Source organism: Vulpes vulpes, chromosome 4 (genome assembly GCF_048418805.1).
Source record: "Vulpes vulpes isolate BD-2025 chromosome 4, VulVul3, whole genome shotgun sequence".
NCBI lineage: Eukaryota > Metazoa > Chordata > Mammalia > Carnivora > Canidae > Vulpes > Vulpes vulpes.
Window position 1 is genome coordinate 78,192,317 of NC_132783.1, and position 13,055 is coordinate 78,205,371.

At 38.1% G+C, this 13,055-nt stretch overlaps 2 protein-coding genes across 7 annotated transcripts in view; one reads left to right on the top strand and one right to left on the bottom strand.

The window, feature by feature from the left end:
* Positions 1–13,055, bottom strand: part of CTNNA3 (catenin alpha 3) — a 1,674,060-nt gene that overhangs the window by 1,241,162 nt on the left and 419,843 nt on the right. The gene's annotated exons all lie outside the window — the stretch shown is intronic.
* The window catches only part of LOC112910559 (ubiquitin-conjugating enzyme E2 N-like), a 153,751-nt gene that overhangs the window by 720 nt on the left and 139,976 nt on the right, over positions 1–13,055 (top strand). The gene's annotated exons all lie outside the window — the stretch shown is intronic.

A 13,055-nucleotide genomic window follows, 5' to 3' on the forward strand; every position in this document is an offset into this window, starting at 1 on the left:
ATGTGTTAGTCCAAAATCCCAAATATATATTGTAAACCATGAGGAAAGATAATGGAAAATACTGAACTAGAAAGAAAGAAAGAAAAGAAGAAGAAAGAAGAAAGAAGAAAGAAAGAGAAAAAAGAAAGAAAGAAAGAAGGAAAGAAAGAAGGAAAGAAAGAAAGAAAGAAAGAAAGAAAGAAAGAAAGAAAGAAAGAAAGAAAGAAAAATTTTAGGAAAAGATACATAATCCAGAGAGTTTAAACACATTTATGCATCACAATGTTACAGGAAGTTAAAGAGTAAAATTAAACTATACCCATCTTTACATAAAATTTTAGTGAAGCCTTTGGTGTAACTACTTTAGAAAACTGTACCTACTAAAGCTGAACATATATACATACCTCGTGACCCAGCTATTCCACTCCTAGGAGAGGATATACACATATAGAAATATGTTCGTTCATATGTTCTCTAAATGACATATGCAAAAGCATTCCTAGAAGTCCCAAACTGGAAACATCCCAAAGTAATGAGAATGAACAAAATACAACTACATGCAACAATATGAAATACATGATAGAAAAAGACACAAAAAAAGAATACATATTGCTTAATGCCATCTATTTAAAATTCATACTTAGGCTAAACTAATTTATGGTCTTAGAAATAAGAATAGTAATTACTCTTGAAAAGTAATTAGTAATTGGAAAGAGCAGAGGGATCCTTCTGGATTCGGGTAATTTTTCTCGTTCTGAGTGCTGGTTATATGGGTGTGTTTAACTTGGAAAAGTTCAGTGAACTGTATGCTCACAAGATATGCATATTTCTGAATGTATCTTATACTTCAATTAAACGTTTTATATAAAATCAAGCAAAACAGAAATATCAGTAAAGCCAAGCAAACATTCAGTTTGTGACTTCTCTTAGCAAAGGACACTAATATAAATAAACTATGGACTTGTCCCGGTATTGCATTTCCCATGATATTAAAGGACAGATGAGAAAATTGGATATGCAGTCCATTTGCAAACATCTTCTACCCACTATAAGGGCTTTTATTTTTTTTTTAAAGAAAAAAATCTAAATGTTTGAAAAATAAAAATAAGAAAAGAAAGGTACCAAAGCCTGGCCATTGAAAAGGCAAAGCTAAAGGATTTTCATAGCAGTTGATTCTTTGCACCCTTGAATCCTCATTTAAGAGGATCAGAGAAAACTTCCTTACTAAGCTACATCCTTGCCCAAGTGAATAGCTCAGCAGGTACTCTGCTCAACAAAGCAGAACTACATGAGAATTATTGAGTTTCTCTTCCAGGTGTTCAAATGAACTTTCTGGAACTGACAAAACCACTTAGGTAAGGGAGGGTAGGCTTATGAAGAATATTTTTGTTTTCTTAAGACTAAGAAGATATGCAGCAGAAAATCCCATGGATCCTTTACTATTTGGATTCCATTCTATGTTGGCTTCTATCCCTGGTCTTCCCTCTGCCAAGATGCTGCCTGCTAACTGCTTCACTGGTCACTAGGCAGCTTCGTGCTCTAACAGAAAACAAAATAGTGCAAACACCTGCTAATTTAAATGTTTTTCTCCTACATAAATTAGGAAGTGGAATATTTAGACTTAACTGAACAAAGTATACAAGATGATAAAGTAAGAATAGAATACAGAGATAATAAATTTTTGAGCAAAAAAAATAAAGATTGAAAAAATGTAAGATTCTACAATAAAAATATTATTAAGCAACAGAAAGAGGCCTTTACTGCTTTTTTATTCTTATTTTTAATTTTCTATATTAATAGGACAAATACAATGAAGAAGAAAATAAAAGGATTCTTCAAATTCAAATAGAAAACTGAAAAAAACATATAATAGCAGTATTAAGATACCCCCTCATTGTATGTATTCTGGGCCATTAATGCATATCTTGGGTAGATGAAATATACAAAAGTGAATATTAATAACTTCAAGATACTTCCTTGGAAAGCATTATTGCTTAATTCTAATGCAACCCAACATGTCAGTCAAGACAATGCATATATAAAGTTCGGGGGATCCCTGGGTGGCTCAGCGATTTGGCACCTGCCTTTGTCCCTGGGCGCGATCCTGGGATCCGGGGATCGAGTCCCACATCGGGCTCCAGGCATGGAGCCTGCTTCTCCCTCTGCCTGTGTCTCTGCATCTCTCTCTCTCTCTCTGTGTCTATCATGAATAAATAAATAAATAAATCTTTTTAAAAAATGTATATATAAAGTTCAGAAATACACTATGTCCATTTTTCCTATCTCAAACAAATACACTATATATTACATCTACTATTTGCCTCAAATTTATATCTAAAAAATAAATTTTATCTGAAGTCATCTACCATATGGTTAAAGTAAAAGGAGTAAAGAGTAAAGCAGAAAATAATGAGCTAAACAAAATCCAGATGTACTACATGCTTCCCTTCCATTTGTGTGTATATATCATGACTTAATGTAACAAGATTCAAATATCTATATCAGAAAACTTTTCCTTTAAAGTACAGATTTATTAACATCTAAGAGAGTGGAGTTGGATTTTAACACCTAGTCAAAGATCAACAATATCGTTTTCCTTACAATTTCTTCCTATTTAACTTTCTGTGACTCACTTGTGAGAAATAGACTATCATTTTCCAAACATTTTGGTGCATCTCAGAAAGCAAATAGCATAACTTAACACAAATGGAATCCAAGCCCAGAGATGTTGATCCAAATTCCTAATTCATAATGTCTTATATTCATGTAGTGGTTTATTCTGTTTAATAAGTTTCTAGTTATCTTCTCATAAAGAATTCCATGAGGAAAAAAAAGTGTTATCTCTAAATGTTAAAAAAGGAAAAGAACATTTGTCCAAAGGCATACAAGATTAATAAAAAGTGGTGGCGAAGATTGTTTTTAAGAAAGCCAACATTTACTAAATAGTGATAATGCTTCCTACACACACTCTAGTCTACTCATTTTTCATTTAATGGCCCAGCTGTAAATAGGATCCAGTATTGGTTCCTATCTTAACACTCTCTTTTTTTAATTTAAATTCAATTTAGTTAACATACACTGTATTATTAGTTTCAGGGGTAGAATTTATGATTCATCAATTGCATGTAATGACACCCAGTGCTCATTCCATCAAGTGCCCTCCTTTAATGCTCACCATGCAGTTACCCCAACCCCCACCCACCTCCAGCAACCCTCAGTTTGTTTCCTAGAGTTAGGCATCTCTTATGGTTTGCCACCCTCTCTGTTTTCATCTTATTTTTTCTTCTATCCAACACTCCTTTTATTTGTTGTCAGTAGTTTCATCATCTATTCCCAATGTCTGTTGAAGGACTTTCCCACAGCCCTACAGTTCTGTGGTGGCCCAACAGAGACTACGTATTTCAGGCATATCATCTTGATGAATAATTATCATATGTAATACAACTCAGATTAGAAACACATACCTTAATTCAGTTTCAGTACAAGACTGATTTGAAGAAAAAAACAAAAAACAAAAAACCTCAGGCCAAAACTATAACAATAGAAATTGAAGTGTGATCCATAAGGTCATTTAGATTGCTCAAAAATATAACTCAGAGATAATGGAGAACGAATGAAACTATCATCTTAACTATTTCAGTATACCTTTGATAAAGAAAACATTCTAAATACAGCATTTTAGTAATGATAGCTTAATGGTTGCTTTTCCCAGAGGGGGGAAAAAACAGTTTGGCTTTTTAATTAATTCAACAAGCTTAAAAACACCTGCTTTAAGATGTGACATTAAAGCTAAGGCCAAAGATAAGGTTATAAACTCAGATGTTTCTAAGGTTATAAGCTCAAATGTCTATTCTAAGCAGGAAGTATGAATAAGCCAAATGTAACTCCATAGGGAGTGGTGAGGCACTCATATACCATAGAATACCTGCCCCACTTAAAAATACTCAAACCCAAATTGGCCAAACAAAAAGAATCCCTGACCTCTGTTCTGAAGTACCAGCACAGATGTTTGTGTCAGCCTATGAGTGTAGTCTCCATGTTTTATATTCATACCATATGTGTATCTGACCTTGGAGGAGATCGGAAAGAGATAATGCATGTCCCTGGGCCTGAGGAGCCTACAATAAGTGGAGGGGAGTGAGGCAGATGCTGAGCAACTCCAAGGCAGGAAGTCTGTCTCATTATAATAGAAATAGCATGAGCTTTGGGGTTAGAATCCCAACACAAAACACTCCCATAGCAGGAGATTATGAGTAGAATAATTAACCTTACTTCAGCTACAAAATGGGAATATTAATTCCTACCTTAGAGGGCATAATGAGGTTAAATTATTTAATGTCAAACATTTCTTCAGCATTTTCTTACTGACTTCTCTCTATACAGCACACTGTTAGCTATATTCCCTCCTTAAAATGTTTCTCCCCTATCTTCTTAGATGACAGTGAATACTAAATTTAAGTTGACATTATTTGATAATATTTATCTCTCTTCTGAGCTCCAGATACATAATTCAAGTTGAGTCTCAAAATAAACATATTGGAAATTGAACCCACTGCCTTTTTTTTTTTCTTTTTTTTTTTTCAATTTTTTTCTTTTTTAAATTTTTATTTACTTATGATAGTCACAGAGAGAGAGAGAGAGAGGCAGAGACACAGGCAGAGGGAGAAGCAGGCTCCATGCACCGGGAGCCCGATGTGGGATTCGATCCCGGGTCTCCAGGATCGCGCCCTGGGCCAAAGGCAGGCGCCAAACCGCTGCGCCACCCAGGGATCCCGAACCCACTGCCTTTTTAACACCTCCGCCCGTTAACATGTTTCTCCTCCAACATGCTCAGACTCACTGGTCCCAAAATCTAGCTAACAAGAAATCTGGGAAATACCCTCAACTTTTCCATTCCTTCATCCCCACCATTAGGTAAGATCTGTTATTCTATTCATTAACTACTTCTCCAGTATGTACCCTTGTTCTTGTCCTCACTACTAGATTTAATCTAGAGGAGAAATGATTAAGGATAAAACTAAGAAGTCATTGTGATACAAAGAGGGAAGAACAAATCAGAGACAAAACTTTTTGACTAATACAGTCTTTTCTCTATAATATCATCAGAGGAGTCCCTCCAAAATTCAGATATGATCATCAATCCCCAATTTAAAATTTTAAAGTGACTGTTAATTCACACATAATAAAACTCATACTTTTTTATTATAGACAAAATGATTTGTCTCCAGCTTCTCTCTCTATCCTCACTTCCTACCACATCTCTCACATACATCCTTTTCTCTAGCCACACAGACTCACATAAGGTTCTACAAGCACCTTGAGCTATGTTCCAGTCTCCCCTCACATCTCTCAGTAAACGTCTATTCATCCCTCAAGATATCTTGGATTCTCATGTTCTGTCACCCATGGATGTACTCATGTGTTCTAAGTGCTTATAAGGCACTAAAATAGCGTATATTACACAATTATCATTTGCTATAGTTACTCCTTGATACATCTGTTTCTCACCCATTCTGAGTTTCTATTGGGGTCAAAACTATGTCTTAATTCTTTTATCCCCTAGGCCTCATAAAGGATCTGGCACATAGTGACCAATGAATTAAGGACACTTGTCATCATTTTATTTTTTTAAGATTTATTTGAGAGAGAGAAGATGTGTGTGAGCAAGGGGAGGGACAGAGGGAGAGGGAAATAGAGAATCCTTATGCAGACTCCCCATTGAGTGCAGAGCCCAACACACAGCTCTATCGCAGGACTCTGAGATCATGACTTGAGCTGAAATCAACAGTTGTCCACTTAACTAACTGAAATACCCAGGTGCTCCTATCTCTCACCACTTTAAAGACACCAGAAAACTTTGAAGGTTACTGTCATAAAATAATTTACTTTTCCATGAGATAAAAATTCTAATTTTGGAAAAGGAAATCATAACTACAAAAAGCTAAGATATATTCATCCAAGAATGAAAATACTCTTTAACTGTGTTCCCAATTAGGCAAACTAGATTTGCCTATGAACTATTCTTCAGTGTTTCTGGCCTAGCCCTCATTTAAAAAGCCAGTGATACCAGTTTTTTATCATTATACGCAAGTGTGTTGTTCAGTGCTTATTTCTATATATCTTAGTTTGTTTTGGAAAATATCTGATTTCTAAATATATTCCCTGGCAGGAAGCAAAATTTTAAGTAGAATGAAGGTAAAGATGTCCTTTATGGATGTAAAGATATATTCGACATGTGTTTCAGAAAGTTAAATTGATGTTCCTATGTTAACCAAAATTCAGATCTATCTGATTGAGGAAACAGAAATAAGTTAATACTCTTGTTAAATTTTGAGTACTCTGAGATACCAAGTATTTATACAGTGGAATTGAACTAAGAGCTATGAGAAAATACAAATACAAAGTAAAAATAAGCACCCCCTCAAGTTCTCTGCTCTCTGTTAATTATTAAATAATAGTATGTTAAATAAAATGAGTTAATGCTGATAGAATAGATTAGAATTACTACAAGAATTGTAAGGAAAAGTATGGGTAGGTTAAGAAATGTTTCACAGGCAGGCACATGAGCATCTTGAAAATGAGAACCAAAAATATGACATTAAAGTCACTTGGTATTTCAAACATAACATATCAAAACCTGAGCTCCTGATAGTTAGAGCCTCTCAACCTGCTACTCTGAGTCTTCACCAGTTCAGTAAATGGCAGTTTTTTTCAGTTGTCCAGGCCAAAAATATTGTCGTCATCATCTACTTCTCTTTCTCTCATATCTCACATTCAGTCAGTAAATACTATTATTTTTTACCAGAATTTGACTTCTTATCACATCTAGAAAGTAACCATATCATTGTTTTGCTCAAATCATCCAACATACCTCTCTGACCTCATCCCTACAACCCTCCTTGCTCACTGTGATCCAGCCACATGGACTTCCTTGGTGTTTCCCTAAAAAGCCAGGCATGTCCCTACCTCAGGCCATTCTGTTGCTGGTACCCTTCTAGATTAACGACTGGCTCAACCTTTCACTTCCTTTGAGTCTGTACTCAAAAACCAACCTCTTGTCACCCTATCTAAAAGTTTCACCAACAAGTTCGCTTTTGATATGCCATATCTCCTTTCCCTGCTTTATCTTCTACTTATCACTAGTATACTTTATACTATCATGTTTGTTTTCTGTCTTCTCCAATGGAATATAAGCCCCATGAGGTGACATGAAAGATACTTGATACATATTTATTTAACTAATTAGTGAACATCAACCCATTTAAAAATTTTAAGTGAACAATTTGAACATTTTACTGATGAACACATATATAAAAATTTTCCTATCACACAGGATAAAATATCAGGAAACTGTCTAGGTTCCTGAAAAAATAGATAAAGGGCACAAAAATAGATAGCATAAAACTTCCTGCTCCCTTTTATCTCTCATTCCAGAAACAGATTTTAGAACAGGTTCACCAATATATCTTGTGATTTACTAGTCAGTTTTACTTGAGTCATATTTCATGTTTACCAGAATGCATATAGAAAGCTTCTAAACTCAAAACTTAATGGCTATTGTTGAAAGGTCAACTGTGTATGCCTGCATAATAGAAGGTAACTTGTATTTAAAATCCATATCCCGGAGGAGGGGCAAGAGGGCGGAAGAGCAGGGTCCCCAAGTCACCTGTCCCCACCAAATTACCTAGAAAACCTTCAAATCATCCTGAAAATCTACGAATTCGGCCTGAGATTTAAAGAGAGACCAGCTGGAATGCTACAGTGAGAAGAGTTCGTGCTTCTATTAAGGTAGGAAGACGGGGAAAAGAAATAAAGAAACAAAAGGCCTCCAAGGGGGAGGGGCCCCGCGAGGAGCCAGGCTGAGGCCGGGGCGAGTGTCCCCAGGACAGGAGAGCCCTGTCCCGGAGGAGCAGGAGCTGCACCAACCTTCCCGGACGAAAAGGCCTCGCAGGGAGTTAGAGCAGGACCCAGGAGGGCGGGGATGCCCTCGGGATCCCGGGACACTAACAGGTACCTGCGGCAGGAGGTGAGCCGAGCTCCCTAAGGGCTGCAGCCCACCCGGCGAGACCCGGAGCAGCTCAGAGGGGCTCGGGCGGCGGCTCTGCGGAGGGGGCTGCGGGGCGGGAGCGCAAATCCAACAGCGCAGGCTCCGGAGCACAGGGCGCCAGGACACAGCCCAGGATCCAGCCTCCCCCGGACAGGCAGAGGCCGGGAGGACCCAGGACAGCAAGGACGCTCCTGCCCGGGGCTGAGCAGATCAGCGGCCCCGCCCCAGAGCCTCCAGGCCCCGCAGACGGAGAGCCCCAGAGTTACTGCGGGGGCTGACTCCAGGGCTGCAGAGCTGGCCCCGCCACTGCGGTTGTTCCTCCTGGGGCCTCACGGGGTAAACAACCCCCACTGAGCCCTGCACCAGGCGGGGGCAGAGCAGCTCCCCCAAGTGCTAACACCTGAAAATCAGCACAGCAGGCCCATCCCCCAGAAGACCAGCTAGATGGACAAGTTCCAGGGGAAGTCAAGGGACTTAAAGTAGAGAGAATCAGAAGATTCCCCCATGGTCTTTTTTTTTTTTTTTTTTTTTTGCTTTTTGATTTGTTTCCTTATCCCACCCTTTTTTTTTCTTTCTTTTTCTTTCTCTTTTTCTTCTCTTTTTTTTCTTCTTTTCTTCCTTTTTTTCTCTTTTCTTTTTCTCTTTTCTTTGCTTCTTTCTCTCCTCTCTTTTTCTCCTTTTCCCAATACAACTTGCTTTTGGCCACTCTGCACTGAGCAAAATGACTAGAAGGAAAACCTCACCTCAAAAGAAAGAATCAGAAACAGTACTCTCTCCCACAGAGTTACAAAATCTGGATTACAATTCAATGTCAGAAAGCCAATTCAGAAGCACTATTATACAGCTACTGGTGGCTCTAGAAAAAAGCATAAAGGACTCAAGAGACTTCATGACTGCAGAATTTAGAGCTAATCAGGCAGAAATTAAAAATCAATTGAATGAGATGCAATCCAAGCTAGAAGTCCTAACGACGAGGGTTAACGAGGTAGAAGAACGAGTGAGTGACATAGTAGACAAGTTGATGGCAAAGAGGGAAACTGAGGAAAAAGACAAACAATTAAAAGACCATGAAGATAGATTAAGGGAAATAAACGACAGCCTGAGGAACAAAAACCTACGTTTAATTGGGGTTCCCGAGGGCGCCGAAAGGGACAGAGGGCCAGAATATGTATTTGAACAAATCCTAGCTGGAAATTTTCCTAATCTGGGAAGGGAAACAGGCATTCAGATCCAGGAAATAGATCCCTCCTAAAATCAATAAAAACCATTCAACACCTCGACATTTAATAGTGAAGCTTGCAAATTCCAAAGATAAAGAGAAGATCCTTAAAGCAGCAAGAGACAAGAAGTCCCTGACTTTTATGGGGAGGAGTATTAGGGTAACAGCAGACCTCTCCACAGAGACCTGGCAGGCCAGAAAGGGCTGGCAGGATATATTCAGGGTCCTAAATGAGAAGAACATGCAACCAAGAATATCCAGCAAGGCTCTCATTCAAAATGGAAGGAGAGATAAAGAGCTTCCAAGACAGGCAGGAACTGAAAGAATATGTGATCTCCAAACCAGCTCTGCAAGAAATTTTAAGGGGGACTCTTAAAATTCCCCTTTTAGAAGAAGTTCAGTGGAACAATCCACAAAAACAAGGACTGAATAGATATCATGGTGACACTAAACTCATATCTCTCAATAGTAACTCTAAATGTGAACGGGCTTAATGACCCCATCAAAAGGTGCAGGGTTTCAGATTGGATAAAAAAGCAGGACCCATCTATCTGCTGTCTACAAGAGACTCATTTTAGACAGAAAACACTTACAACCGGAAAATAAAAGGTTGGAGAACCATTTACCATTCAAATGGTCCTCAAAAGAAAGCAGGGGTAGCCATCCTTATATCAGATAAACTAAAATTTACCCCAAAGACTGTAGTGAGTGATGAAGAGGGACACTATATCATACTTAAAGGATCTATCCAACAAGAGGACTTAACAATCCTCAATATATATGCCCCGAATGTGGGAGCTGCCAAATATTTAAACCAATTAATAACCAAAGTGAAGAAATACTTAGATAATAATACACTTATACTTGGTGACTTCAATCTAGCTCTTTCTACCCTCGATAGGTCTTCTAAGCACAACATCTCCAAAGAAACGAGAGCTTTAAATGATACACTGGACCAGATGGATTTCACAGATATCTACAGAACTTTACATCCAAACTCAACTGAATACACATTCTTCTCAAGTGCATATGGAACTTTCTCCAGAATAGACCACATACTGGGTCACAAATCAGGTCTTAACCGATACCAAAAGATTGGGATCATCCCCTGCATATTCTCAGACCATAATGCCTTGAAATTAGAACTAAATCACAACAAGAAGTTTGGAAGGACCTCAAACACGTGGAGGTTAAGGACCATCCTGCTAAAAGATGAAAAGGTCAACCAGGAAATTAAGGAAGAATTAAAAAGAGTCATGGAAACTAATAAGAATGAGGATACAACTGTTCAAAATCTTTGGGATGCAGCAAAAGCAGTCCTGAGGGGGAAATACATTGCAATACAAGCATCCATTCAAAAACTGGAAAGAACTCAAATACAAAAGCTAATCTTACACATAAAGGAGCTAGAGAAAAAAACAGCAAATATATCCTACACCAAGCAAAAGAAGAGAGTTAATAAAGATTTGAGCAGAACTCAACGAAATCGAGACCAGAAGAACTGTGGAACAGATCAACAGAACCAGGAGTTGGTTCTTTGAAAGAATTAATAAGATAGATAAACCATTAGCCAGCCTTATTAAAAAGAAGAGAGAGAAGACTCAAATTAATAAAATCATGAATGAGAAAGGAGAGATCACTACCAACACCAAGGAAATACAAATTATTTTAAAAACATATTATGAACAGCTATACGCCAATAAATTAGGCAATCTAGAAGAAATGGACGCATTCGTGGAAAGCCACAAACTACCAAAACTGGAACAGGAAGAAATAGAAAACCTGAACAGGCCAATAACCAGGGAGGAAATTGAAGCAGTCATCAAAAACCTCCCAAGACACAAAAGTCCAGGGCCCCGTGGCTTCCCAGGGGGAATTCTATCAAACGTTTAAAGAAGAAACCATGCCTATTCTACTAAAGCTGATTGGAAAGATAGAAAGAGATGGAGTACTTCCATATTCGTTCTATGAGTCCAGCATCACCTCAATTCCAAAACCAAAGACCCCACCAAAAAGGAGAATTACAGACCAATATCCCTGATGAACATGGATGCAAAAATTCTCAACAAGATACTAGCCAATAGGATCGAAGAGTACATTAAGAAAATTATTCACCATGACCAAGTAGGATTTATCCCCGGGACACATGGCTGGTTCAAAACTCGTAAAACAATCAGTGTGATTCATCATATCAGCAAGAGAAAAACCAAGAACCATATGGTCCTCTCATTTGATGCAGAGAAAGCATTTGACAAAATACAGCATCCATTCCTGATCAAAACTCTTCAGAGTGTAGGGATAGAGGGAACATTCCTAGACATCTTAAAAGCCATCTACGAAAAGCCCACGGCAAATATCATTCTCAATGGGGAAGCACTGGGAGCCTTTCCCCTAAGATCAGGAACAAAACAGGGATGTCCACTCTCACCACTGCTATTCAACATAGTACTGGAAGTCCTAGCCTCAGCAATCACACAACAAAAAGACATTAAAGGCATTCAACTTGGCAAACAAGAAGTCAAACTCTCCCTCTTCCCCGATGACATGATACTCTACATAGAAAACCCAAAAGCCTCCACCCCAAGATTGCTAGAACTCATACAGCAATTTGGCAGTGTGGCAGGATACAAAATCAATGCCTAGAAATCAGTGGCATTTCTTTACACTAACAATGAGACTGAAGAGGGAGAAATTAAGGAGTCAATCCCATTTACAATTGCACCCAAAAGCATAAGATAGCTAGGAATAAACTAACCAAAGAGGTAAAGGATCTATACCCTAAAAACTATAGAACACTTCTGAAAGAAATTGAGGAAGACACAAAGAGATGGATAAATATTCCATGCTCATAGATCAGCAGAATTAATATTGTGAAAATGTCAATGTTACCCAGGGCAATTTACATGTTTAATGCAATCCCTATCAAAATACCATGGACTTTCTTCAGAGAGTTAGAACAAATTATTTTAAGATTTGTGTGGAATCAGAAAAGACCCCGAATAGCCAGGGGAATTTTAAAAAAGAAAACCATAGCTGGGGCATCACAATGCCAGAAATCAGGTTGTACTCCAAAGCTGTGGTCATCAAGACAGTGTGGTACTGGCACAAAAACAGACACATAGATCAATGGAACAGAATAGAGAACCCAGAAGTACACCCTCAAGTTTATGGTCAAATAATATTTGATAAAGGTGGAAAGACTATCGATTGGAAGAAAGACAGTCTCTTCAATAAATGGTGCTGGGAAAATTGGACATCCACATGCAGAAAAATGAAACGAGACCACTCTCTTTCACCATACACAAAGATAAACTCAAAGTGGATGAAAGATCTAAATGTGAGACAAGATTCCATCAAAATCCTAGAGGAGAACACAGGCAACACCCTTTTTGAACTCGGCCACAGTAACTTCTTGCAAGATACATCCACGAAGGCAAAAGAAACAAAAGCAAAAATGAACTATTGGGACTTCATTAAGATAAGAAGCTTTTGCACAGCAAAGGATACAGTCAACAAAACTAAAAGAACAACCTACAGAATGGGAGAAGATATTTGCAAATGACGTATCAGATAAAGGGCTAGTTTCCAAAATCTATAAAGAACTTATTAAACTCAACACCAAAGAAACAAACAATCCAATCATGAAATGGGCAAAAGACATGAAGAGAAATCTCACAGAGGAAGACATGGACATGGCCAACATGCACATGAGAAAATGCTCTGCATCACTTCCATCAGGGAAATACAAATCAAAACCACAATGAGATACCACCTCACACCAGTGAGAATGGGGAAAATTAACAAGGCAGG